The 27,297-nt window shown below is 40.7% G+C and overlaps 1 protein-coding gene and 1 pseudogene across 1 annotated transcript in view; both read right to left on the bottom strand.

The window, feature by feature from the left end:
* Positions 1-27,297, bottom strand: part of FAM19A2 (family with sequence similarity 19 member A2, C-C motif chemokine like) — a 448,103-nt gene that overhangs the window by 234,145 nt on the left and 186,661 nt on the right. The window lies entirely within an intron of this gene.
* On the bottom strand, positions 9,146-9,569 carry LOC102429130 (annotated as a pseudogene).

Raw genomic sequence — 27,297 nt, 5'->3', positions numbered from 1 at the left:
ATACTACCAATTGATAGTATATGCTTAAGACAAAGTTATGGGCAAACATCTGGACGGCCAATCATCTCAAAAGGACTTAGTAGTTATTACAAATGCAAACCCCCAGGCCCAAGCAAGATGAACCAACAGTTTCTAACGCAGGGGCAGGGGCAATTCTAGGCATTTGTTGTTTTACCTTGAAACATCAATAGGGAATCAAGAGGCAAATTTTTAAAAACCACTTTCACTCTCCATTGCTTTGGAAGAATCTAATCTAATAAAAGAGAAACATGCAAATTGACTGTACCTTCGCTACACCCCCAAGCCATGCCCACCATTCAATCAGAGTGACTATATGCAAATTAACCCAACCAAGATGGCGGCCAGCAGCCATGGAGCTGGAGCAAGCAGGAGGCTTGGTTGCCCTGCCTGCCCTGGCTGGCTGTGGCCTCTGCTAAAGGCAACAAAGTTTCATTATAGAAGATAAATAAATCCCAGATACCTGCTTCCAGCAGGCCTCCCCTGGGAGCATGGGTGGCTGGGGGCCATGGCCAGCCTACAAACAGCCATAAGCCCCTCACCCAGGCTGGCCAGGCACCCTGGTGGGGACCCCCACCATGAAGGGGTTGTGGCCAGCCTGCAAACAGCCATCAGCCCCTCACCCAGGCTGGCCAGGCACCCAAGCGGGACCCCCACCCTGATCCGGGACACCCTTCAGGGCAAACCAGCCGGCCCCCACCCATGCACCAGGCCTCTATCTTATTTAATAAAAGGTTAATATGCAAATTGACCCTAACAGCCAAATGACTGGGAATGACTGGTCACTTTGACACACACTGACCACCAGGGGCCAGACGCTCAATGCAGGAGCTGCCCTCTGGTGGTCAGTGCGCTCCCACAGTGGGAGCTCTGCTCAGCCACAAGCCAGGCTGATGGCTGCCAGTACAGTGGTGGTGGTGGGAGCCTCTCCCGCCTCCTCAGCCGCACTAAGGATGTCAAACTGTAGCTTAGGCCTGGTCCCTGGTGGCACGTGGACATCCCCCGAGGGCTCCCGGGCTGCCAGAGGGATGTCTGACTGCCAGCTTAGGCCCAATCTCCCGGGGAGCAGGCCTAAGCCAGCAGGTGGTCATCCCCCGAGGGGTCCCAGACTGCACAGGCCAGGCTGAGGGATCCCCCCCCCCAAGTGCACAGATTTTTGTGCACTGGGCCTCTAGTCTCTTATAAATGAAAAAGTTAAAGATGATATGTCTTTTCAACTTCTTCATTTAGCCACTATTGGACTCACAAGTTACCCAATTGAAAGGCTTCTTCCCAACAACCTGAGTTGTGACTGTTAATTAAGCCAGGAGGCCATTAGACTGTGGTGGCTCTAACGCCATGGTGGAATAGGTAAGCAAACTCAAATCTAAGCCTGTAAATACCTCAAGGTTATAAAATCAAAACCTAAGGACAATCACAAACAGCCAACTAGGATTAAGCTGTAGCCAATCAAATAATTTCCTTTTTTTGTTTCCACACCTTCACTCCAAGTTTTTCCCTGGCTTCTGGGTAGATGGCTCCTAGCCACTTCCAGTTTGGCACTGCCAGGTGGGAATTGATTTTTGATCCATTGAACTTGAATCTTTTAATATGTTTCAGTTTATCTTTTAACATACATAACTCTTAAAATAACAAATTATAAAAACAAATTTAAAGTGGGCCATCCTAGCAAATATAAGGAATCACACAGGAATTATCTAAATCAGCTTTTACTTTGAACCGGGTGAGGAAGAGCAGAGTTTGTCACCCCAAAATATGCCTTTCGAGGGATACTAATTAGTTTAAGCCGGTTATATTTTTAGGGGTTCAGGACAAGTCTCACCAGAATGTGCCACCATGGTGTGCAGATTATTTCAAGCAGAAGACAATTAAAGCCCAACAAATTCAAGAGCTTTTCATCTCTTCCTTACCTGCCTAGAGGAATTTAGATAAAAATTCCTGCTCTTAGAGCAGTGGTTCTCAACCTTGGCTGCACATTAGAATCACCTGGGAATCTTTTTAAAATCCTGATTTCTGGGCCTCATCCTCCAGAAATTCTGTCTCTTTGTTATGGGGTGGGGCCACAACATTAGCAACAAAGAAACAGAATTTCCGGAGGATGAGGCCCCGAAATCAGGATTTTAAAAAGATTCCCAGGTGATTCTAATGTGCAGCCAAGGTTGAGAACCACTGTCCTAGAGGGAGCTGTCACCTTAGCATAACATGAACTAAGTGCAGCAGACAGAGAGGAACCTAGAAAGTCTGTTACATTCCTTTCTGCATTCCATTATTTCTGGATGGCCCAGCAAGAATTTGCTTACCAAATGTTTGCTCTTTCTCATTCACCTGTGAATTGCCTGCTTGCCCTTGGAAGTCCCAGATCCCTGTCTAGAATGGCATATAAACCTTGACTGTCCTTGAGTCCCAAATTCCTATGGAACCCCTGTATGGACATATGTAATTAAATTTGGTTAGTTTCTCCTGTTAATCTGTCTCGTGTTAATTTGATTATTAGACCAGCCAGAACTAAAAGGGAAAAGAAGGTCATTTTCCTTTCCCCTCACACTGGTCACAATGTGTATTATAATCCAACTAGAGGCCCAGTGCACAAATTTGTACATGTTGGGTTTCCTCGGCCTGGCCTGCAATCAGGGTCGATCGGGGACGGCCGCCAGAGGGAGGGACTTTGGGAGGTTGGCTGTGGCTGTGGGAGTGCACTGACCACCAGGGGGCAGCTCCTGTGTTAAGCATCTGCCCACTGGTGATCAGTGCGCGTCATAGCAACCAGTCGACTGTCGTAACAGTCACTTAGATTACAAAATAAATGAGATAATTTAGAAATCACTCTTTCTATGCCCAAAACATTTTGCACTTTTTCATATGAATCTGCATTATAAACTACATACACTTTAATCGCAAATAAGAGATTCAAGTAAACTTTTCTGCCAAAGCCTTATTAAATGGTTGATGTGATCAGCAATTCAATTCTCCTCTTTGCAACAATTTTGGATAAATAAAATATTTGGTCTCCAAATTTTAAAATGGTTCCAAGTTGCCAATACCAAATAAGTATTTGTAATTCTAATTATGTCTTTCCTTGAAAGATGGTCTATGCTTTTCACTTCCACGCTACAAATTTTATAAAGAGTTATCACAAATTATGAAACAAAGATGCCTTATTGTTTGACTTTCCTGCTCAGTGTTGTTCACCAAGTGAGCCCTGAATTGGGTGGCTTCCATGTCTGAGCCCAGATAATGGATGTGCTGCTGTCAGCAAGGCCTCTCTGACGGAAACCTCTTCTTTTGTGAAACTCATTCGGTAACCCTGTACCTGGCCTCCAAAAAGAATAAAACCGCATTTGTATGTCTTACAGTTGGTAGACCAGTGCAGTAAAATTGTCACTCTTTTTAAAAGCCTCGCTTTCCCTCGGTGGCATTCACTCCATTCTACAGGTCTTTGTCCTTCCCTAGAATATGCAGCCATTCTTCCACTTTGTTTCTCTCACCATAAAATAAATCAACGCAAAATAGCCCCTTTTGTGAACAGCTGTCTCTTTCAGCCAAGCTCTTAAAATGCAAACACAGCAGTGTCCTCATTCTTCTGATCCGTTCTCAGACACCCTTTGATTGGGGAGAGAGGAGGGAGGATGGTAAGAGGAAAGGAAGGAAATCATAACACAGATTTCAGTAGATTAAGGATTTGCCTCCTTTTAGAGCAGCGGTTCTCAGCCTGTGGGTCGCAACCCCTTTGGGGGTCGAACGACCCTTTCACAGGGGTCGCCTAAGACCATCGGAAAACACATATATAATTACATATTGTTTTTGTGATTAATCACTATGCTTAATTATGTTCAATTTGTAACAATGAAATTGGGGGTCACCACAACATGAGGAACTGTATTAAAGGGTCGCGGCATTAGGAAGGTTGAGAACCACTGTTTTAGACTAAGAATTCTTTTGATAAGAATCACGAAGAAACATTCCTACAAGGTTGACCATGATGAAGGTGCTCAGAGGCCGTGAAGGGGAGCAGAATTTGGTCCCAAAGTATGTCTCTCTGGCATAAGGATTATGTTAGGCTGGTAAATTTTAAGAAAGAGCAGACATAGGAAGAGCTGAACAGAGTGGAAGTGACATTTATAAGGGAAATCTCCATTTGTAAGAGCGTCTCTTTCTCTGTACTAAGGAATAGAAGGGGAAGTAAATTTCTAGAAATATCAATGGAGAAGGTGTGGATAAATCTGCATAACAACCACACACACTTGGTTAAATTGCTCTGCCTGGTAACCGCTCATAACTGGAGTCCCCCCCCCTCTCCCCAACATCTTCTTTTGCCTTTAGCTAGAGATAGTATTTAAAGTGGTGGCTTGGGCCATTTCAGAAAGTTACTCCATTTTCCTGGATATCTACCATGTATATTGGAGGTATACTAGAACATGTTATTAAACATCTACTTTTTTTTCCTTTGAGTCTATATTTTATTATAGGGGGTGCCTCAGCCAACAACCTAAAAAAGTAGAGGAAAAATTATTCTTCCTCTCACACAGCAGAATTACACAGATTTTGCTGAGCAATAAATATTTATTGAGCTGTGTGACTTTGGGAAAGTTTCTTAGCTTCTCTGTGCCACATTTTCCCATGTGAAAAGGAGTATAATAATATTTTTCCTCTACAGAAAGTTTTTGGATTAAAAGGAATAATGTATATAAAATACTTCACCTACCTGAGTAACTGTCCAATTAAATTAACCCCTATTTTGAAAGCAGAATTGAATGAAGATCTCCAAAAGACCTAGCATCCTCTCCAAATGTCTTCCAAAATGAATTTGGTGAATCCAGTATCCTTGTCTCCATTTTTCATATCCATCACACTACCCATTCTAAGATATACACATATTAATGTAATATTTTGTGAAGCATACGCTAATTGGGAAACTTAATAATTTCTAAAATGAAAATGTATTTTGAAGTTGAAAAGAAAGGAGAAAGGTGACTTTATGAGAAATATGGAGGAATGGCATACGCCTATGTCCGACAGAAGTACTGGGGTTGGGGGTGGGGGGAAGGAACAGCCCACAGGTGTCCAAACACAGGCACACAGATTAGGCCTGAATGTCCTCACGGTGCTTGGTGTCTCTCAAAGTTAAAGATGCCTTGGATTCACTTGGGGAGCACTTAAGTCTACAAGGATAAAAGGCAGATTGGGGGGCCACAACCTAGACCTAAATTAGAACCTCTGGGGTGAGGGGGTGGTGGAGCCCAGAAATTGACATTTGACAAAAGCCTCCTCCTATGCTCAAAGTCCCCAGTGACTCATGCCAGTAGTCCATGTCCCATACTTCAAGAAACTAAACTGTAAGAATTGATGTCCCAGGTGAGGCTTGCTAAATTTGGCCTATCCTTGCCTACATTTGCATTGCTTTTCAAACTAGGCACACAGGAAGGTGATCAATATTTCCTCACTGATCACTTGCAACTACCGCCTGATCAGAAAAACCAAGAGCCTCGTTTCCCCAGTAACCAGGAAAGTGTGTGGAATTCATTGTCACGGGAGAATACACTTTGCTTCTTCAGTGCTAAACTATAATAGGTTATAATGTGAAACTAAATGACATTTGCCATTTTCCTACAAATAACTTGATGTTATTCTCTTTCGGTATCAAATGAGTTATCATTAAAATGAATTTTGGTCAAACAAACTCCCCCCAAATATCAAACTTACTTTGTAATTGTACATTGTTTAATTACCCTGCCACTGCATAGCACTTACCACATAATTAGATAAATAGTAATTATCATTTGAGGAACCAATAACTAAGCAGAATTCGTGCATGGTAATGGTAATCACTGCCTTATTGGATAAACAAGGAAAGGGGAGCTTCAATAAAGGCTTCTATAATTAAGCCACTGAAGAACATCTCAAAAGTCATGGGTTTTAGATTTTATCACCTGAATTTTAAAAAAAAAAGAACAAAGTCAAGTAGAGAAAATGTAGTGAAATGGTGATTCAGCTACTGTATCATCATTTCAGAACTTAAAGCTGGAAGCATAGGTTCACCCTTTCTGTTTTAAAAATGCTAAAATCCAAGTGAATCTATATAGCGAGGGCATAGGAAGAATGGGAAAGGAGTGAGGTAATATATGTTCCAACAACTCACTGAAGTACTGCCCATAAAATGTGCTAAATTGGATCAAGTGTCTTCAGAGTTGGAAAAGGGAGCACAATTCATGCAGAGAAAGTTAGGGGGGAAAGAGAGAAAATGAGAGAAAAGAAAAGCCAATCTCAAAGAAAAAAGCAGTTTGACAAAGAGCACAGCAGTGCCCCCACCTGGGCAGTTCCATCACTGCAGTAAAGGCACCTAGAAGGAGACCAGTTACAGATGCTGTCATGGGAACTAGACTGGAAGAGAAGTCTCACAAAGAAAGCATCATAGAAATAAAAAAAAGAAAAATTAACAGCTTCCTATGTTCACTCCCCACCCCATGTCCCATAGGCAAGTACCTCTTACCAACACTGTGTTTTATAAAGGAATACTTTAAATGCCACGCTGACTAGAAGCATGATTGCTAAAGCTTATTTAGGAAACAATTTGTTAGTTTCTTTTATGCGTGTAATCTTTTAGTGCATTTCACGCTCATGAATTGTGAATTGCTTTCAGAGACTCTTTCCTCCATAGAAATATGTCCTTGGAATCACAGGAGAATACAGTCTAGGACAGTGGTCGGCAAACTGCGGCTCGCAGTCCACATGCAGCTCTTTGGCCTCTTGAGTGTGGCTCTTCCACAAAATACCGACTTCTGCGCATGGGCCACAAAGTTTCAATCGCACTGTACATGCGTGACCGCACATGGTATTTTGTGGAAGAGACACACTCAAGGGGCCAAAGAGCCGCATGTGGCTCGCGAGCTGCAGTTTGCCAACCACTGGTCTAGGAGAGTTAGAAAGACTCTTAGATTTCCAAATAATAGAGCATGACTTTCCTTTGTCTTTTGAACCTTAGGAGCAAGGAAGTGAGTTAATCATATCCCTGGGTTCACAGCACACTATCATCACTGTAAAACCTCTCTTGTTTTAGCTTCATCTCCAATTTCTTTCTTTTTATAACATTTCTAAATTTTATGTATTGATTAATTTGAGAGAGGAAGAGACACAGAGACAGAGAGACAATGTTCTAACCAACTGAGCCACCCAGACAGAGCCCCAATGTCTTTCTAATCCCTTGTCCCATTGTTCCACATTCCTAATCTGCTTGCTGTAAGTCCTTAAATATGCCCATATCTTTATAAAAATAGTAAGTTTATATGAATGTGTTTAATTTACAAATGTAATGTTAGACTATGCATTTCATTTTTTATTTCTTTTTTCTTAATTTCTTAATATCTATTCAGGTTCTTAATATCTATTCATGTTGCTCCATTTATATCTAGCTTGTTGCCTTGAAGTGCCCTTGTTAAGCATACATATTGCACATTTTACTTCCTCAGTTCCCTATAGTCATCTTTGTTGCCTCTAACTTTCAAGTACCACTCCCAACACCACCAAAATAGACAGATGAGAGAGAAAGATAATCCTCAAATATCTTCCTTTACCTTTATTAGAATTTTCTCTAGGGTATACGTAGGCCTGGGTGAGTCTTCATGGAGAGTACGCAAATATAACCTCACTAAGCACTAACAGACTGCTTTCCAGAATGACTATTCCCATCAGCAACTGGGTGAGAAAAGGGGGTATATTGTTTTGCTTCTGTTCCGAGTACTTTTCATATATTTAAAAGTTCTTTACCCTGTGGGTCAACTCTTCAAATTCAATTTTTTTAAAAAGGAGGAGGAAGAAGAAAGGCTTATTTCAGAAAGCACAAGGTCAACAGCTGGAATGCAGTAATTTGGGTGGAGTAGGAGATAAAATATACTACAGTTTACAAAGGCTCAGCCGTGCAATTGACGATTGGGAAGCTAAAAAGACACAATGTTAGAATATGGTTCATTTTCTACTGAACACCTCATTTTCCTTCACAATAAGCTACATCTGTCATAAATCCGCTCTGCCATTTATACCCTGTGTGACCCAAAATGACACCCTCAGGGCAGAAAGCAAACAAAAGCTTCCATTCAGATATCCACTGACTCTCCGCTGGGAAACTTTCCAATATTATCCCCGAGTAATAAAAACTGGGGAGGGTGAAATTCTGGGTCCTAGGTCCCAGGATTATCAATCAGCCCTCTAGAAACCAGTCCGAAGCCCCTGCATTTTAACAACCAGCAAAGTCAGTGCAATATCCTGTTCAGAGGCCGAAAACAAGCTTAAAAGCCAAACGGATAAAGCTAATAGCCCCAAGTCCTAATACAAACACCTCTATGATCTCAGGCGTATTCATTTTGTGTGTGTATGTTTATTATTATTACTGTTCTGTGAGCACACCAAGCATCCCAGGGTCTCTTGCTGCTTTCTCTGCCTGAGCTCTCTATCCCCAGATATTCACAAGGCTCATCCCTGGCTTTGCTCAAGTGCCCATTTAGCAGGGGGGGCTTCCGTACCCCTCTTAGTAGCACTGTGCTTCACACACTCTGCTGTATTATCCATCAAAGCGCTTAATCACATAGATCTTCCCACTAGAGAGTGAACACCATCAAAGCAAGGATTGTGTTCATTTCTTTCACTGTGCCATCGCCAGCAAATAGAACAATGCCTGGCCCAAAGAAGGCACTTAAGTGTGTGTGGATCAAGTCTGTTTGGATGATGATAGATGCTGAAGGTCCAATAATGAAAAGAGCACCCAGTCCCTGCCCTCATAGAGCACACACCCTTGTGTGGGAAACAGACTAGCAGGCTGTAAGAATTGCACAGCCCAGGTCTTCTGACTCAGGTGGCTCTTTCCACTGCCATGCTCAACAAGGTATAAAAAGATGCGCTTCAATTATTTAGTGGCAGCTAAAGGAAGGCATTAGCAAGCATGAGAAAAGTAAGTTTTAAAAGCCAAGGTAGTTGCCTTTTCCCATCATGTATTTCTAAAGCCTTCCTGTGGTTTTTTAGAGACCCATTCAGATTTGAGGCCACAAAAGAGGAAGTAGCCATGAGGACTCTTCGGGGGACTTTAGTATTCTGAAAGCATTTTCAGTTGTTTTTTGTTTTTTCAGTCTTCCATACCATTTTATTTTCTCCCTTCAACCATAATAATATATGCACTTTTTTTTTCTTAACCAGAGCGTCTGTAAACAAAGGCTTGTCCAACCCACTTACAGGCAAGGCAAGTGCTGCTTCTGCAAATGGCCCCCCCTGGGCCCTCTGGCATCCAACCCAAGTCGCCCCTAGCCCGGCTTCATCTTCACTAGATTGTGCAGCCGCTTCATTGAATCTCATTCCAGACTTTAACTTTTCCAAGGCTTCCATGATTTTTCCATGTTTTTCACACAGAATGTGTTTGATCTTTACTGCATTGCCACCATCTTTGGGACCCAAGACTCCTTGTCAAAACTGTCACTCCCAGAGGCTGCTCCTCCATCCCCCTCTTTTCCAAAATCCCTTTTTCCTTTGGGTGGCATCTTCAGAACTTGACATTGAACTCTCCACTGTATCAGTTTCTGTTCCTTCAGTTGTATATTTTATACATGGAATATTATTTAGGTTTTAAATAAATTATAGTAGATTCATCGTTGTGCATAAATTTACACATATACATAACTTCATGTAGAGTTCAACAATGGGTACGGAACTGACAATTTGGAAATGTTTCAGTGGTTACCTACTTGTCCTCATTAAGTCATGATGCTTGTTTTCTAACAGAATGAATGGAATATCTACCAAGTCTCATTAGAATTGCGATAGCGTTTAGCAAGTTAGAACATAAAGCTTCAGTCCATATGCATTGGAGTGGAAATGAATATTCTATTTTGTATTTTAAAGCCAGACTCTCCTTGACTTAACTTGGGGAAAGTGAAAAGAACACTGTCCTAGAATTTAATTGAGAGAGAGGGAGAGGGTGAAAGTTGCTTTGAATGTGAAGTTGGGTTGATCATGCAATTTACTCTCTAGAAGCCACCTTTCATGCCTGTTGACTGACAATGCTGTCTGACACGAGAGAAACCCAGTCTAACAGACTAGTTCCTTCATTGAGAGCTATAGATCCATGCCTCAGGATTGGGGAGAATATCAGGCTTATTTTGACATGTATAATATGGCCTAAATATGAGTGAATAAAGGAACACAGGAATATTTTGCAAATAATCTTCATTAGAAGTTTATTTTGCTTTGTGTACACTTTAGCTCCTGAAAACCAAAAGGACAAAGTGTTAGGCAGCAGTCTTCTCATCCAGAGCCCTTGAGGAGAAAAAATAATATTGGTATTAATAACAATAATAAGCTAATGGCTTTCCCTGATTACCACCAAATAACACACACAAAGTGGCTCTGTGACACACCATCTGTTGTATCATGTTCAGTGTATTTCCTGAGTGAAGGAGTGACAGGACCCAAGTCAAATGATTAAAGGTCTACAGAAAGGCCCATCACTTACTGGTCATGAGACCTGGAAAAAAATCACTTAATCTCTTCAGTGCTAAAACTCGCCCTATCTTCTTAACAGGGGTAATTGCATCAAATAAAAGGTGTTATTATATAGTATGGAGGAATGTGTGTGTGTGTGTGTTTGAGTGTGCGTACTCAAACATGTTTGTGCATGTGTGGTTAGTTGGTCAATAGTGATGTGATCCAAATGTAATTGGATATTCAGTACACGGTATTCATTCAAGCAGAAATCAAATACTCCTTACAAAAACAGAGCTCTGGTGACACAGCGCTCTACAAATGCATTGGTAATTTTCACCTTCCTCCTTCTCACAGTTGTTTCTCTCAGACTAATAGGAGCAGGGTATGTAAAAGAGAGATTTTAAAATATTTTTTAAATGCCAAGAAATACATTTATAAATGTATAAGAGTCAAAAGCATACCAACTAAAATTATTGAAATTTTGAATAATTACATAACAATATGACATTATATAAATTGGTCTTAACAGAAGCAAAACCAGGGAGAAGACAAGATCTTCAAGGTCAGAGGCTGACATTCTTCAGCACTAAAGCCATCATCTGCTACAAAGTGATCGTCTTGGTCAAGAAAATGAACTCCAGAAGACCTCCATCATGGGGAATTATTTCAAACAGAATATACAAATTATTTCCTTTCAGAAACTCATCTTATGTAGCTGAATTTCCTCTACCAAATATAAACTAAGTCATTAAAATCATAATTTTGCTATCATTTTTAAGCATCCAATTTCATAAATGAGGACAGAAAATACAAGTTTTTTTCTTTTCAAATTTCAAAGGAAATAAGCTTGCAGTATGGTTTTCAGAATCTTAGTGCAGCCAGCTTCACAACTCGTAAATCATAATGTGCTTCCTTGCAGTGTCCTCCTTTCATGCCGCTGAATTAAAAAAAGCAATAAGGGGTGAGCAAATGTACCACTGGTTTCTGTTAACGTGTGTGCTGTATCTACAGATGGCTGCCTGCATTTCAAGCCAGGCATTCATCAAGGTCCAGGACAAAGGAATAAATGGTTCTGGTCATGTCATCACTGAGCAAATGTGCAAATGTACTTCTCTCTGGGCCTGGTCCCATTATTGCACAGCCTGAGTATCATGCACAATTTGTGGTTTGCCTTGTTCAAAATGCAGATTGCCTACGTTAGAAACTGACAAGAAATATGATCCCCTGCAAGTCACTAACCTGCAGAGTCCGAGAAAGTCTGTTGCTTCCTAAATAGGTAACCTGTTGAAAGTTGTGCTTCTGAGATTACAATAATATCTAAACCCAACATATGCTAATCTCAACACACTTAAATTATTCCTCCCCCTAAAGTAAATGACCAAAATATGTAAATAAAATAATGTAACATCTTCTGAAGGGTCTCTTTGGCGGAAGGAAGTGAATAAACACTGAAGTGTTGCCCCACAACAGAGTGTGCTCAGAAAGCTCAGGAGGAAAGTCTGCTCTTGTAAATTGCCCACCTTAAATTGAGACTCCCAACAAGTGTTTGCAGAGGCAAATTAAAATCATCTGCAATACTTCCAACAATAAAGATAAATTAAAAAAATAAAAATAATAAAATCAATGAACTTCCCTAAGGCTTAAAACACATAAAATAAGTCAAAAATTATAAATCATCACAGCAATGAAACCTTTCTTTCAATTAGTATTTTTCCCATAGTGATGAATTGGTGCTTCTGATGGATACACTGAGTTAGGGCCAGGTTGTAGGGTTGCCCTAGTAAAAGTGCCCAAACTTTGGGGGGCTTATTTGTGGGTGCCACTATGGACCAATCCTGTGCCCCGGACTGAACTAAGCACCCTCCATCAACAGGTTTCAAAGGAAGGCTCTCTTTCTCCTGAAGGAGCTGTTTGGGGAAAATTATTTTGTTGTTGGCTTCTTTTTCATTACTATCTATGCCCTCCTCATTCCCCAACTGGATTTGAAGCATTTCAGGCAGCAGATAGTGAAATAGACTAAATGAATTCTAAAGTGCTCTACGATTTAGAGTCTAGAGAATTTTTTATAATATTAAAATACATAAAACAACTAAGTTAAAAATTAAAATGGATCAGAAAGCATTTAGGGAGTAATGAAATCAAAAGAAGTATGTGAATCCATATGGAAAAACAAACTCTCCTGGTAATAAACCCTGGAGGAGTTTTTCACACAGGGTACGTAATGTCTTTAATTCATTCATTAGTTCAACAATGTTTATTGAAAATATCTGCTAAGTACACTGCAATTTTGCTTAAGAAATATTCTTTAAAGAACAGTTTCTTAACTTGGCCTCTGACCAAAGCCAAGGACATAACATTTAATTATATTCATCAAAATACATTCTACCAGAAAATTAAGGTTTTAGCCAAAACATGCTGTATTCTGGTGATGTAATTTGGCCCCAGCAACAGTGTTTAGAGACTACTCAGTACGTACTGAAGAGTTAATATGTCTCTTGAGCTGAAATGTTTCTCAAAATACTGCTGCAAACATGCTTCAGCAGGAGCGGTCTATGTAAGCCCGGGCTCTTTGCTAAGTGCCGCAGGAAGTAGAAGGCTACCTTTTTAGTTGATGTAGACATTCTACTTTGACACTTGGAAATAGAGCTTTTATCCTTGTTTCAAAGGAAACGATCTCACCTTGGTATAAGGTAGGTGCAGAGATGTCTGGACAGGACCAGATTTTTTTTCCTCAAAAATGAGGATGTTTTCAGCTGCTCAAATGATTCATACATAGCACATGATATAGATGTATTTAACCAGAAAAAAATTAAGGTGGATGTTTGTTAATAGCATTCTATATTGCGTGCTCTTTAATAAGACAAATTTTAAGTAGCACCCCATCTCGATGCTCCCCACGAAGATGTGTTAGTTGTAAGAAGGTCCTCATGTCTCTGTGTTCATCAGTTTTGTGCAACAGCATAGAATTCATTCGAAAATCAGATTGTATGTACCCTCTCATCGAGATGTGGGGAAATGCCTGGCAATCCGTAGAGGACAAAGACACTAAAAACATGTACCCATACAAAAATGAACTGTTATCCCTCCTTCCCCCAAAAAAGGCTCATGCCTAAAACATATGGAAAAGCACAGGACCCCCCAGTAACTTTCCCCCACAGAGCAAAACTTTAACCATTGTACATAACATTGGCTTTGAAAATGCCCATAGCATTTCAACAGTTGCTTGGCTATGGAAATCACTCCTGGCTAATCAAGAGTATAAAAATATGTGCTCCCCGCTCTCTAACTCAGCACCACGCTCAGCACCACCACTGAAATGCCTTCCTCATCCAGAAGCGATGTTATACACCACCTTCTCAGAGAGGAGGACCGGAGCCAACTCACAGCTTGTGTTAGAAGAGAGATATGAGAAGCTACACTTCTTTACCCGCCCCCAGAACAGACATAGTTCAAGAGTGGCATCTGGCAGATCTAATCATTTGAAGCAAATGTATAGAAGTGCTCCAAAATAGATTGCCAGAAAGCATATTGCCCTCATACCCAATTAAAATAAATGGAGAGAAGGCTACACAAAGGAAAAATAGTAATTATCCAGGCTGGAGTGTGCCCAAGTCCAAACTACTAACATACCCGAAATGTGTAAATAATCACCCTCAATATTTTTATGATTTCAGTAATTGAGAATCGTCTTTTCTTCATTTCACCTCCCAAACAGCACTCCCTACAATTCAGTCTCTATTAACAATCTGCTGAAAGATTAATTGAATATTGACCCCCCAAAAAATGGTTGCTACCTGTGGTGTCACTACAACTCTCCAATAAAAAACCAGGTCTAAATTGAGATACAGCAAGTTGAGAATTCCATCTCACCACTTTGATTATATTTTAACTGCTAGTACTTGGAAGCCAAAGTATTTTACTTAAAAACAAGGATTAAACCATTTCAAGACAACTGCAGTGTAATGAAAAAAGCCCTGGATTGGCAATCAGGAGTCTCGGCTTTCAATTATTGTTCTGTTCTCAGAACTTTATGACTGTGACTGTGAACATTTGTTCATTCATTCTTTTATTCAACTATTTATTAAATATCTACTTTGAGCTAAGCGCTGTGCCAGTTCCCATCAGTCCATGATTCTTTATTTGTTTAAAAGGATAAATAGATATTTATATCTATTCTAACACACAGGGTTGTTATGTGAAGTAAATGAAAGTGTTTATGTGGTAGTTCTTAGTTAACAATAAAGTACTATGCAATTATGAAGTGACTATTATGAAGAAAGCATTATAATCCACTTCAATCTTCGCCTAACCAACACATCAAGGGGTGTATAGGAATATAAACAGAATTTGTGTGTACAATATATAAATTGTGCACAATGATATGTTATAATATATTTGAGTGATAACAAAGAAAATATAATTTGTAGACTAGAAATGGAGAGGCAGACTAGTTAGGTGAGGGAAATAGTGAATTTTTTAAACTCCTCATCCTATATAATAAAGAGCTAATATGCAAATGGTCATCACGCCCTTGTGTCCTCGCACCCTCACTCCCTCACGCCCTCATGCCCTCGTGCCCTCGCGCCGGGGCAGAGGGACCTGAGGCAGGGCAGGCAGACCTGAAGCCATGCCCCCCGCCCTGGCTCCAGGCCAGGGGACCTGAGGCCATGCCCCCTGCCCGGTGGGGCTTGATGGGGGACCTGAGGCTGTGCCTCCCACCCTGAAGGGCTTGATGGGGTGGGGCCGGCCAGGTCTGGGTCTCACACGATTTCGAAGCTTGTGCAGGTCGGCGGGGACTTGACTCTGGGTCCCCAGACTCTGACAGAAGGAAGATTTTCATATACATTTCACTAATTTTCTTTCATCTCTGACGCTTCTATTATAGACAAAGGGAAAATAGCAATATTAAAATATTTCCTCTAATTAATTCCCTTTTAATGTGCATGAATTTCGTGCACTGGGCCACTAGTACAATAACTATAAACAGGGTCAAAAAATATTATAATTTAGAAGACGATACATGAAAAAAGATAATAGAACATGGTGCTTCATGCTGTATTATGGAACCACACTGTCTAGGTTCAATTATTGGCTCAGCCACTTACAGCTGTTGCCAAGGAAAAGTTGCTCAGGCTCTGGCCTCAGTTTCCTCATCTATAAAATGTGGTCAGCAATAATATACACTGTCTGGGACTCTTGGGAGTATTAACTGAACTAACATACTATGCAGTACATTGTAAATCTACCTGAGGTTGAGCTGTTTACAATGCAGAGATTTTATATTTATGGGTGGGAGTGTCAGAGATAATCTAATCTAATAATAGACAAACATGGTAATTGACCATACCTCCACAACGCTTCCCATTGGCTAATCAGCAGAATATGCAAATTAACCCAACCAAGATGGAGGCCGGCAGCCACGCAGCTGAAGCGAGCAGGAGGCTTGCTTGCTCCAGTGTTGGAGGAAGCCAAGCTTCCTCCCTGCTGCAGCCGGGCTCTGAGCTCCACTCTAAGCAACAAAGTTGCAATTATAGAAGCTAAACAAACCCCAGATACCTGCTTTTAGCAGGCCCTGGCCTCGGAGCTGGAGCGGCAACAAAGTTTCAATTATAGAAGGTAAATAAATCCCAAAATAAAAAGAAAAAAGAAAAAAAAGGAGAGCCTGGGAGCTTCAGTTGCCAGCCAGCCTGAAAACGGCCCTCAGCCCCTCACCCAGACTGGCCAGGCACCCCAGTGGGGACCCCCACCCTAAAGGAGGTGCAGGCAGCCTGAAAATAGCCATCAGCCCCTCATCCAGGCTGGTCAGGCACCTCAGTGGGGACCCCACCCTGAAGGGGGTATGACCAGCCTGCAAACAGCCATCAGCCCCTCACCCAGGCTGGCCAGGCACCCAAGCGGGACCCCAACCCTGATCCGGGACACCCTTCAGGGCAATCCAGCCAGCCCCCACCCATGCACCAGGCCTCTATCCTATATAGTAAAAGGGTAATATGCAAACTGACCCTAACAGCAGATCAACTGGGAATGACTGGTCACTATGACACACACTGACCACCAGGGGGCAGACGCTCAATGCAGGAGCTGCCCTCTGGTGGTCAGTGAGCTCCCACATGGAGGAGCTCTGCTCAGCTGATGGCTGCCAGTACAGCGGTGGTGGTGGGAGCCTCTCCTGCCTCCTCAGCAGCGCTAAGGATGTCTGACTGCAGCTTAGGTCTGCTTCCCGCTGGCAAGTGGACATCCCCCGAGGGCTGCCGGGATGCCAGAGGGATGTCTGATTGCCAGCTTAGGCCCAATCCCCCCCCCCAGGAGCAGGCCTAAGCCAGCAGGTGGTCATCCCCCCAGGGGTCCCAGACTGCAAGAGGGCACAGGCCGGGCTAAGGGACCCCCCCCCCCCGCCCGAGTGCACAAATTTTTGTGCACTGGGCCTCTAGTAATACTTATAAATCAATTCAGTAAATTTCACTATAGGCACACATATAGGTTTTTATGTCACTATTCAAACATCTACAAAGGCTTCATGCTGCCTTTGCAGTCTAAAGTCATTCATTGGCTTTTAAAGCCATATATTATCAACCACTATTCAAATATTTGTCACAACTTCTAACATGAACTCTAAGTTCAAGTATATCAATTTTCCCCTCTATTGGCTCTTTTCCATTAGCATAATAAAAACTATATCTCCTCCTACTTGTTTTTTTTTTAAAAAAAGCTTTCTTGATCTTGCTTAATTCATTTCTTTGCTCTCCTTCACAGAAAAACTTCTTGAAAAAACTGTTTGTATTTACTGTCTAAATTTCCTGTTGTAGTCTCTCTTGAACCTATTCTAATTGAATTTTTTAAATTATCTAAGTGCAGATTTCTCTCCATAAAGCTAGGCACACATCCAACTTCTGTTAGTTGGTTCCATTTGGAAGCCTAAAGAATCTAAAAGTTAATATGTCCTGCAGAACTCGATTATTCCTCCCATACCTGCTGCTACCTCCATCTCCTAATTTCTGTAAATGGAAACTCCATTGAGAAGGAATCTTGTTTGATTACCCTTTCTTTTACACTTTAAAAGCCATCAGTAAATTATGTCAACTCCTTGTCGGCAGCATATCCACCCAATTGGATCGCAGAGCTGCACCGCTACCTGACGCAAAAGCCCCCTTGCCTCTCACTTGGACTTCTTGCAAGATCCTCCATGCTTTTGCTCTTGTCTCCCTCTGGTTTGTTCCTACAGAGCAGCCAGAGTGAGCCTTTTACATAAGTCAAACAATGCACTGTTCCCTCCAAGTATCTTAATGGTTTCCCATTTCACTCAGTTAAATCCAATGTCTTTACCACAGCCCACTACAGTGCCTTAAGGCCCTACATGATCTGGCCACTCCTTCCTCTCTGATCTTATCCATCACTCCTCACCAACTCCTTCACCCTTCCTTTCCTGCTTCAGCTACACTGCTCTTTCTTTTCTTCCACCATACATTCATCCACAAGAATATAAACTCCATGAGAGTGTTTTATAAATTATTGCATCCTCTGAACCAAGAACAGTGTCTAGCACAGTCACACATTCATTGAAAGAATAGACTGAATTAATAATGAATCTATATTGTTCCATAGTAACTGCTACACCTTCACTGCCACGCCCAAAGCCTATACCATGTCAAACCTTCAGTGAAGACTCTGAAGACAAGCATTAGTGTCCCTATTACGCAGATGACGAGACTGAGAAGGTTGCATTTCATGTCGCAGGTCTCACAGCTGGAAAGTGGCAGCACTAAGGTTTTAACTGGAGTCTGTGCTCTTTCCCTGGGGCCTCTCTGCTCACTAAGTAGTCCACATCATTCCCATTCCTCCAACTTGTGTTGTTACCATGTCTGGAAAGTTTTCTTCCAACCTTACATTTCAGATTTCTACTACAAATCAAGGTTCCCTCAGTAATTTCCTTTTCAACATCCCATACATTCATATGAATGATTCCAATGTGTATTGTTGTCTCCATTCTTAGGAATAAAACACTTAAAGTTCACAAAGTACTGTAATGCTTTTAATTATATATGCTTTTCCATAATTTCTATGTTTGTGTTATTCTTATCTGCCCAAACAAATACAATTCAGGACTTTACTTTGAACCTATTTCATTAAAATGTCTTTCTCATATATTGGCCATTGAGAATGTACCTACATGGTGGATTAACCTGAAGACACACATATAATGTAAAAGAGTACCAGGTGCCTGGATGTCAGAAGCTACACATCCCGTTTTTCCATTCAAAAATTCCTATCATTGGACATAACAGCACAGAGAGTAGATACCCATTTGTTCAGACACATGAAAATCTCATAGATCAGGATTTTCCTTTCCAGTGATGCTAAACCTGTTCCCCCATTTGTAAACTGAGGACACTCCACAAATGGTCACTGTTAGGTACAGATACTGAAATAGATCTTAAAAATAACTCTCCAACATGGAGGCTAAAGTGTATGTGTTAACAGAATGTTTATTTGCCTGAGTGATTCTATTCTGTTCACCTCAAGTCCACACTGAAGGCAGATAAAAAATTCATGTTCCTTAAACACCACTTCCCTCACATCACTCCCCTCCTATGAAAGCCTGCATATCTCTCTACTACCTACAGAATGAAGTCTAGACTTCTTAGTCTAACATGGAAAACTTCTCACAACTGAATCCTACTCTCTACAAACTGATGGCCCACAACTTTGTAACTAAGACTCTAGTCTAGGCCAATAAATTTTCTCATTTTTAGGTAATTCAACTAGGTATTATATGCACATAATACATTTATTCTGTGCTTTGTTAGCCACAGTAGTCTACCTTCACTTCCTCAAATAATCTAAATTCCTCCCTGAATCAGAGCCTGTACAAACGCTGCTCTTCATAGACCACCCTTCTCCCATCTCCATGTGGACAGTTCCTGCATGTTCAGCATAATGTCAACCGCTTAGAGACATTTTTCTCATGACCTCACAATTCAATCAAAGTGCCTTCCCACTATCAATTTTATCTATTTGTATACTATGTTTTTATTACAGCATTTAGCTCAGTAATTATCTTATGTGTTTGTCTAGGTTTTTGTTGTTGTTTAATTGTTTCTGTCTTCTCTATTAGAATGTAGTTTAAGACCAGGTGTGACATGTTCAACATTGTGGCTCCTGTATGCCTAGCATAGTGCCTGGTTCATCATGGGTGCTCAGGAAATGCATGTTTAATGAATCAATGAATGTGTACTAGTATGTGCAAGATTTATGAGTTCATTTAACTATATGTTATATGATTCCATTTATCTGAAATATCCAGAATCATCAATAAAGACAAAATGTAGGTGAGTGGTTGCCTAGGGCTTGAGGTAGATGAGAGGGAAGGATGATGACTGCTAAAGAGTTCAGAATTTCTTTGGGGGGTAAGAAAAACATTTTAAAATGGACTGTGGTGATGGTTGCACAACTCTTCAAATATACAAAAAATCATTCAATTGTACACTTTAAATAGGTGAATTATATTGAATATGAAACATGTACCAATAATGCTGCTCCCTCCCACCTTCAAAAAAGAATGCATTTGATTAATCCATTGGTTGACTGATTTGCTTTCCTTTTTACATTTTGATAGATTATGTATACTAGCCTATATATTTTTTGCTTTTAAAGTACTTAAGGGTACTATCAAAATTAAGTGACTATGGGGTAATGCTAATAAGGCAGTCAAATAGTAAAGAAGTATCTATTCAACATCTACTATAAATCATGCAAGGTATTGGAGGTAACCAAAAAATGCTCAACCCTGCCCTTAAAGAGTTTGAAGAGCTAGTTTAGTCAGATTAAGATGGTTAAGAGGAAAATAGTGAAGATTATGTTATCAGAAACCTCTTGTGACCCATCTCCTGTGGAGAGCGGCTACAGTGTTTGGACAGGTTCAAGCCTCAGACTAATGAGAGGGCACAGTCCTGTCATTGCCACGTGTAAGTCCCAGCTTGGAGGGCAGAGCCCTCCCAGCACAATTATAGCCAACAGCTATAGTTGTAAGCTTGAACCTATGGTCTGAACACAATGCCCCATATGCCTGAGTGATGTGGGCTTGATAGAGTTCAGGTGCATGTAATTGAGTAGGATCGAAACCCACGAGAATGTTGTAAACATCTTGAACACGCCCTTACTTTGCCTCGTGGAATCTGGCTATAAAATAAAGACACAGCTTGTAGTCTGTGGCACTGTCTCTCTCCATCAGAGAGGGCAGTGTCCCACCCAGCCTCAGCTTTATTCTCTTGTCTGTCTTTTCTAATCCTTCACCGCCCCCACTCAGGTTCACCCTTGGCCGTGCTGGCGCAGCACAATCTCCAATCCTCCTGCACCCCTTTTTCCTCCAGCTGGTGCTTTAGCAACTAGCAGTGTACAGATGTAACCTAACAGCTCCTCACCATAGCTTCCAGCAGGTCTTCCCACTGCAGCCAAATGAACACTGTAAAACTGCTCAGCCATTCCAATGCGCACACAAAACTGCAGTAGATGGGAGTTAACAACTAGTACAATCCTGGACTGCGTGGCATTGCCACTCTTCTGTGTCTCAGTGCACAATTCTCAGGTGTATTGTATACCACTTCTCAAAGTTTTCCCAACGGGATTAAGTTACAGTTGCCCACAGGTATTACTTTTTCCATCTTTCTCTTTCCAAGTACTCCACTTCTTCATTCTACGATCATTTCCCAAAATACATCACCTGGTGAAAGCTCTGCTTTGGAGTCTCAGTTTCAAGCAATTCGCAAAGTCTTTTTCTATATTCTCATCACCTAACCAAGAAGAACCAAATCTCTGCATCCAAAGCATAGATAATGTCAATCCGTAAGATAGCCATAAATGCTGCCTAGGTTGCCAAACTCATTCATTCAACAAGCCATTCATTCCTTCATCAAATGTTAATTGTGCACTATAAACCAGACTCTCTTCTAAATTCTGGAATACAGCAGCAGACATAGCAAAATTCACACTCTCCGGAGGTTATATTATAGTGGGGAAAAACAAATAATAAACAAGTAAATATATGATATGCCAGATGATGATAAGTGGCATAATAAAAATAAAACAGAGTAGTTAACAAATGATGTGGAGAGGTTGTAACCAGAAAAAAAAGTGGTATTTGAGTAGAGATCTGAATGAAGTGAGGAAGTCAGTCCTGAAACTTTCTGGAGAAAATTGTCCCAGGTTAATGGAACAGCAAGGGCCAAGATCTGAACTAGAAATGAACTTGTTAAGTTCAAGGGAGAGGGAGAAGGCAGTAGAGCTGGAATGGAAGGAGCATGGAGGGGAATGGCAGGAAATAGGCAGGGTGGCTCTTGAAGTCCAAGGGACAGAAGGTAAATTTTATTCTGAAAGCAGAAGGAGGACATCGGAGCCCAGCCAGCGTGGCTCAGTGGTTGAGTGTTGACCTAGGAATCAGAAGATCACGATTCCATTAGCTCAGTTCCCCATCAGGGCACACACCCCGTTTTCTGGTTTGCGATCCCCAGTAGGGGACATACAGGAGGAAGCCAATCTATGATTCTCTCTCATCACTGATGTTTCTATCTCTCTCTCCTTCTCCCTTCCTCTCTCTGAAATCAATAAAAACATCTTTAAAACAGAAGATATTGCAGTTTTGAAAAGGGGGAGAACATGACTGAATTTACATTTCTAAAAGATCATCCTAGCTGTTGTGAGGTGAATTGGCTGTGGGAGTGCCAAGGTGGATGGGGGTGGGGGTGAACACAAGTAAGCTGTAACAGTTGTCCAAGAGGGATAACAGTACATACAGATGGAGGGAGCGAACATTCAAATGGATGAAGCACCTAGAGGGAAAATGAACATGTTAGTTCTGCTCAAGCACTGCTTTTCTTTCAAATGAACATTTTGATGAAAAGCTATTCCTATTTAACCAAAGAAAATTTAAATGAATTTTGAAAAAAGAAAGTATAAAACTGTTCTGCAATATTACATGATGTTTTCATTGTTTTCAAATAAAAGTAGAGTCTATGTTTAAGCACTTGACTTAAAGAGAGAACTTAGAACAGAACCCCCTCAATCACAATCTACAGGAAATCAAAGGTCAGATATAAGTCAGGAGGAAAAATACCCTAGGCTCACTGTTCTATATAGATTAAAAAATTAAAAGGGCCCTGGCCGGTGTGACTCGGTTGGTTGGAGTGTGGTCCCATGCACTGGAATGTCGTGGGTTCGATTGCTGGTCAGGGTACATACCTAGGTTGCAGGCTCAATCCCCTGTTGGGGCATGTACGGGAGGCAGCAGATCGATGTATGTCTCTCACATCAATGTTTCTCTCTCTCTCCCTTTTTCCCTAAGATTAAAAAAAATTAAAAGGAATTTAATGAATACATTTAATGGAGGGATTTGAGGGGTAAGCCAGCACAAGTAAAATGAGAGTGAAAATTTTTCTTAAAAGTATGATTGCCAAGTCCTGTCATTCAAGATACTGGTATGAGGGGAAATCTGATATTTCAACTGAAATTATAATATTACAGATGCGCAGATTTTTGAATAAATGTAAATAGCATATTTTAAAATATTTTCAGAAAAAGTATTTTAAAAACATCCTTCGCTTGTTCATTTATTTCACCTCCTCCTTTTGCACCTTAAAAGAGACCGTGCTTGCATGAAGATTGAACCCAGATGTCAAAAGGCAAACAATATATTTATGCCACAGGTACATATATTTTTCTCTTTAACAAAAACTTCATGTATTAATGGCCAACACATACATAGTACCTACTATATGCTAAACACTATTCTAAGTGCTTCACAGACATAAAAGCATTTCATCCTCACAACTCCATTAGGCATGTACTGTTATTAGTCCCATTTTATAGATGGAGAAACTGAGGCCCACAAGAAGTTAAATATGTTGGCATAGCTGGAAGCAAGAATTCAAAGCCAGACAGTCTGGCTCTGTGCTCTTGACTACCACACATGCCTTCCTTGTGTCCTGTACAGGTAGTATCTCGGTTTATGAGTCGGGGGAAGCAAAACCTGTAGGATGCAATTGCAAGAACATGAGGGAGGCACCGGGGAAAACATCTCTCCCCAACAGCTAATCCTACCACACCAGGAAGATGCAAGTGACATTTTCTAGTCCTGACAAACATCTCACCTAAAAGAGGGATTTGTCTTCCATATCATAGGCAGCTTCTCATATTGTGAAGATTTTCTTCTGGCCGTAGCAGGCAAGCACGAACCTGCTTTGTAACAATACCAGGGCACTGTGCCAAAGAAGCTGGATTTTTATTCAGCTGCGTGAACAAAACCTGGTTTCAAAGACAAGGCTTCCTTATTTCTCATCCTCGGGGATTTCATTTAAGACTGAAAAATGTCCTTGCCATAAGAGGATCTTAATATAAGAGGAAACAATTCTATTTCATTCTAGGAGGTTTTATTTTCCTCCAACTTAACTCAAATTCAAAATACCATTCACCCAAGCATGCCCTCTTCTTCAAACGTGGCCTAAGACTCTCCTCTCAACTAATCTTACCAGACATTCCCAAACAATTCATGCAATCGCCTTAACACGCTAAAACAATTCAGTGACTTCTTTATAAACAATGGCTGTTATCTTATACTACCCATATTTGAAAATCCAACTAAGAAGACTCATATTAGAAACTGCATTTGCTAAAGAAAGAAGGTAAAGGATAGAGAACTTAAATGCCTTGCATAGGATCACATAAGTAGTGAAGTATAGAGAAGATATGTGGATATTGTCTCCAGAAAAGTAAAGAGCAGACCATTCACTGTCCATTGGATATGAAATCGGCCATTCAGCTGGCTTACTGAAAGCCTGATGTGCCAGTTCCGTGCTAATCGCCAGAGTTCCATAGCGAACCACTGGAAACTCCCAGGCAAGTTACTTACCCACCTGCCCCAGTTTCCTTATCTATATAATGAAGCTAATACTAGCACCTATATCCCAGAAGTGTTGAGAAGGTTAAATGAGGAATTGTATGTCAGCACTGAGCACAGGGCCTGGCACAGAGGATTTTAATACATAGAAATAGCACGATGCAATTAGAGCAGTCGAATAATGATTGAGCGCCTCTCACCGCCGGGTGGAGAGGTGGCTTGGATGACATAGATCAGAAACGATGGATAGAGCCTTTGCCAAATCTGTGAGATTAAGGAAAGAGGTAGCATCTTGGCTAATATTAAGTTCTTCTTACATCTATATGCTGACATAGGAGTCCGTTCTCAGAAAATTTCATATGGTTACAATGAAAAATCTTACAAACAAAAAAAGAGTCATACCAAAATAAATCTAGGCAAATGCTTGAAGTAACCAACTCTTTTTTTTCCCCATTAACATTACTATCATTTCTTGTTGCTTATACTTTTAAAAAGGAAAACCAAATACAGGACCAAAACTGGGTCACACAAAATGAATCCACCAATTATTAACTTAATCCTGTAATTTAGCATTCTATTATATATTGTCTTGTTGTCCTGTAGTTTCTTCAGAGGCTTTTAGCTATCCAATTAGATTAGGAGAAACACAAAGGCAGAAACTGCATAATATACTTTCTTTTTTATTCCCTACACAGCTTACTATAATTTCCGGTACATGGTAGATAGTAAATACCCTAAGACCATGGTGGTTGTGAATTAAATTCCATATCATGCCTTGGCAAGGCGAGGCACACATACTAGTAGAACTCTCATGCATTACAGGAAAGAGTTTAAATTGGAATAACCACTTTGGGAAAATGTTTGGCAGTATTTATAAAAACTGAACATACACATACTCTATGCCACAGCAATTCCACTATTGGTGGATATGCATAAATATGTGCACACACAAAAAATGTATAAAAATGTTCAAAGCAGTATGATATGGAATAAATCAAAACTGAAACAATCTAAATGTTCTTTCAAGATAGAACAAATAAGTGAATTATGGTATATTTGCAATATGGAATACAGTGCAGCAATAAAAATAGACTATCTCCTCTAATTAAATGATATCAGAAATGGTGAGTCTTGTGAGCATAATGTTAAACAAAAGAAACCAGACCCAAAGAGGTTCATATATGATTCAATTTATATAAAAGGTCAAGGACAGGTAGAATGAATCTATAAAGAAATAAGTCAGAAGCCTTTGGGAGAGGGACACATGAGAGACTTTTGGAATAGTGGTAATAAAAATGCTTATGTGAATAAAAAGCCTCAGGACCAATATTATTGTAGTCCACTGCCTTTGTCCCTCTCCCTATTGCAATCACTGTAATTTATGAATGTTCTATACGAATCATAAAAGGCAGAGAAAAGAACATCATAGCAAAAACATTGGCCTATAAGACCTTCTCTAAGGTTCTGTTGCTCCCTTGAACTAATTCTGCAAGTTAGTCAAGTTGCTAAACTTTTCTGTGCTCCCTCACCTGGAAAAAAAGTCTCTTTTATTCCCTAGGCAGCACAATACACAGTGATTCACATCACGTGTAAAAAGTAAAACAAAAATATATTATGATGATAACTAATTAAAAACAATTTAAACATCAGAAGGAACTATGGAGAGCTATAATTAGCTGCCAAGTGATGATATTGTAAAGAGATTTTAATACAAATAAAACTTGGGATCAAAAGGTCCCATCAGGCTATGAACAGAACAATGTTACCAGAAAAATAAAAGCCAGATGATTTTAACGCCAGCCCAAAGCACCCTCAGCCCTCCAACCTCTCCATCTTCTGTAGAACCACATCACTGGTGCCCATTACCCAGCCAATGGAAAACGCCCCCAGGAACTGGCAATAATATGGTGGGGCATGTCAGGGCAATGAAGTCTTGCAGTGGCTTGTGCTTCATTGTGTTTCCATAGAGCATTGGATATCCTATATAATAAAAGGCTAATATGCAAATCGACCAAATGTTGGAACAACTGGTCTCTATGACGTGCACTGACCACCAGGGGACAGACGCTCAATGCAGGAGCTGCCCCCTGGTGGTCAGTGCACTCCCACAGGGGGAATGCTGCTCAGCCAGGCTCACAGCTGGCGAGAGGGCACAGACCAGGCTGAGGGACCCCCCCTCCAAGTGCACAAATTTTGTGCACCGGGCCTCTAGTAGTACTTTATATATTGCAAGTATTGTGCAAATATTTGTAGCTTTTATTTCTTGTGATAAAAAAAACTTTTCTGTGGGGCATACACTTCAATCATAAAAGACATATCTTGGTTTCTCCTTCCTATAATTTTCACCTTCTTTCTCTAAGAGAAATCCTGGCCCCTCCCTGAGCACCCTGCATCCACTGTATCCTTTCTCTTACAACCTTTATACAATTGGGCCTAGAGAGGAGGTAGGTGACCCTCTGGCTTCCCCCTCACATTACATTTTCATTATATTAAATTATATTCTCCCTCTCTCCTCCATATAGTTTCCTAGCTTAGAATCTTATCAAATATTACCCCCAAACCCTCATTATTGATGTCATCTACAGATACCTGAGTCATTTTCACTCATTGGTTGACAATTTTAGCTCTTACTTTATGATGACTTAATAAAACACAATTCCTACCTTAATTTTTAGCTATTTTAATTCATACATAGCTATTTTATTTCATTCATATTTTAATCCAACCCTGGCCTCTTCTTGAATTTCTCTCCTCTAATAATTATGTCCTACACCCTATCCTAGCCACTTACTCACAAATCATGTAACTCACCTTATTACCTACCTATAAACCCTCCAAAATCTAAATTTCATGCATCCCACTTCCTGGCCACTTCTTTCTTCATGCTCATTCCTTCTAGTACCTCAATTCACTCCAACAAACAGGGAATTGCA

Source organism: Myotis lucifugus, unplaced genomic scaffold, assembly GCF_000147115.1.
Source record: "Myotis lucifugus unplaced genomic scaffold, Myoluc2.0 scaffold_323, whole genome shotgun sequence".
In the NCBI taxonomy this organism is placed as follows: Eukaryota; Metazoa; Chordata; class Mammalia; order Chiroptera; family Vespertilionidae; genus Myotis; species Myotis lucifugus.
Note: the sequence above shows the minus strand (reverse complement) of the source record. Positions and strands in the feature narration are given on the sequence as shown.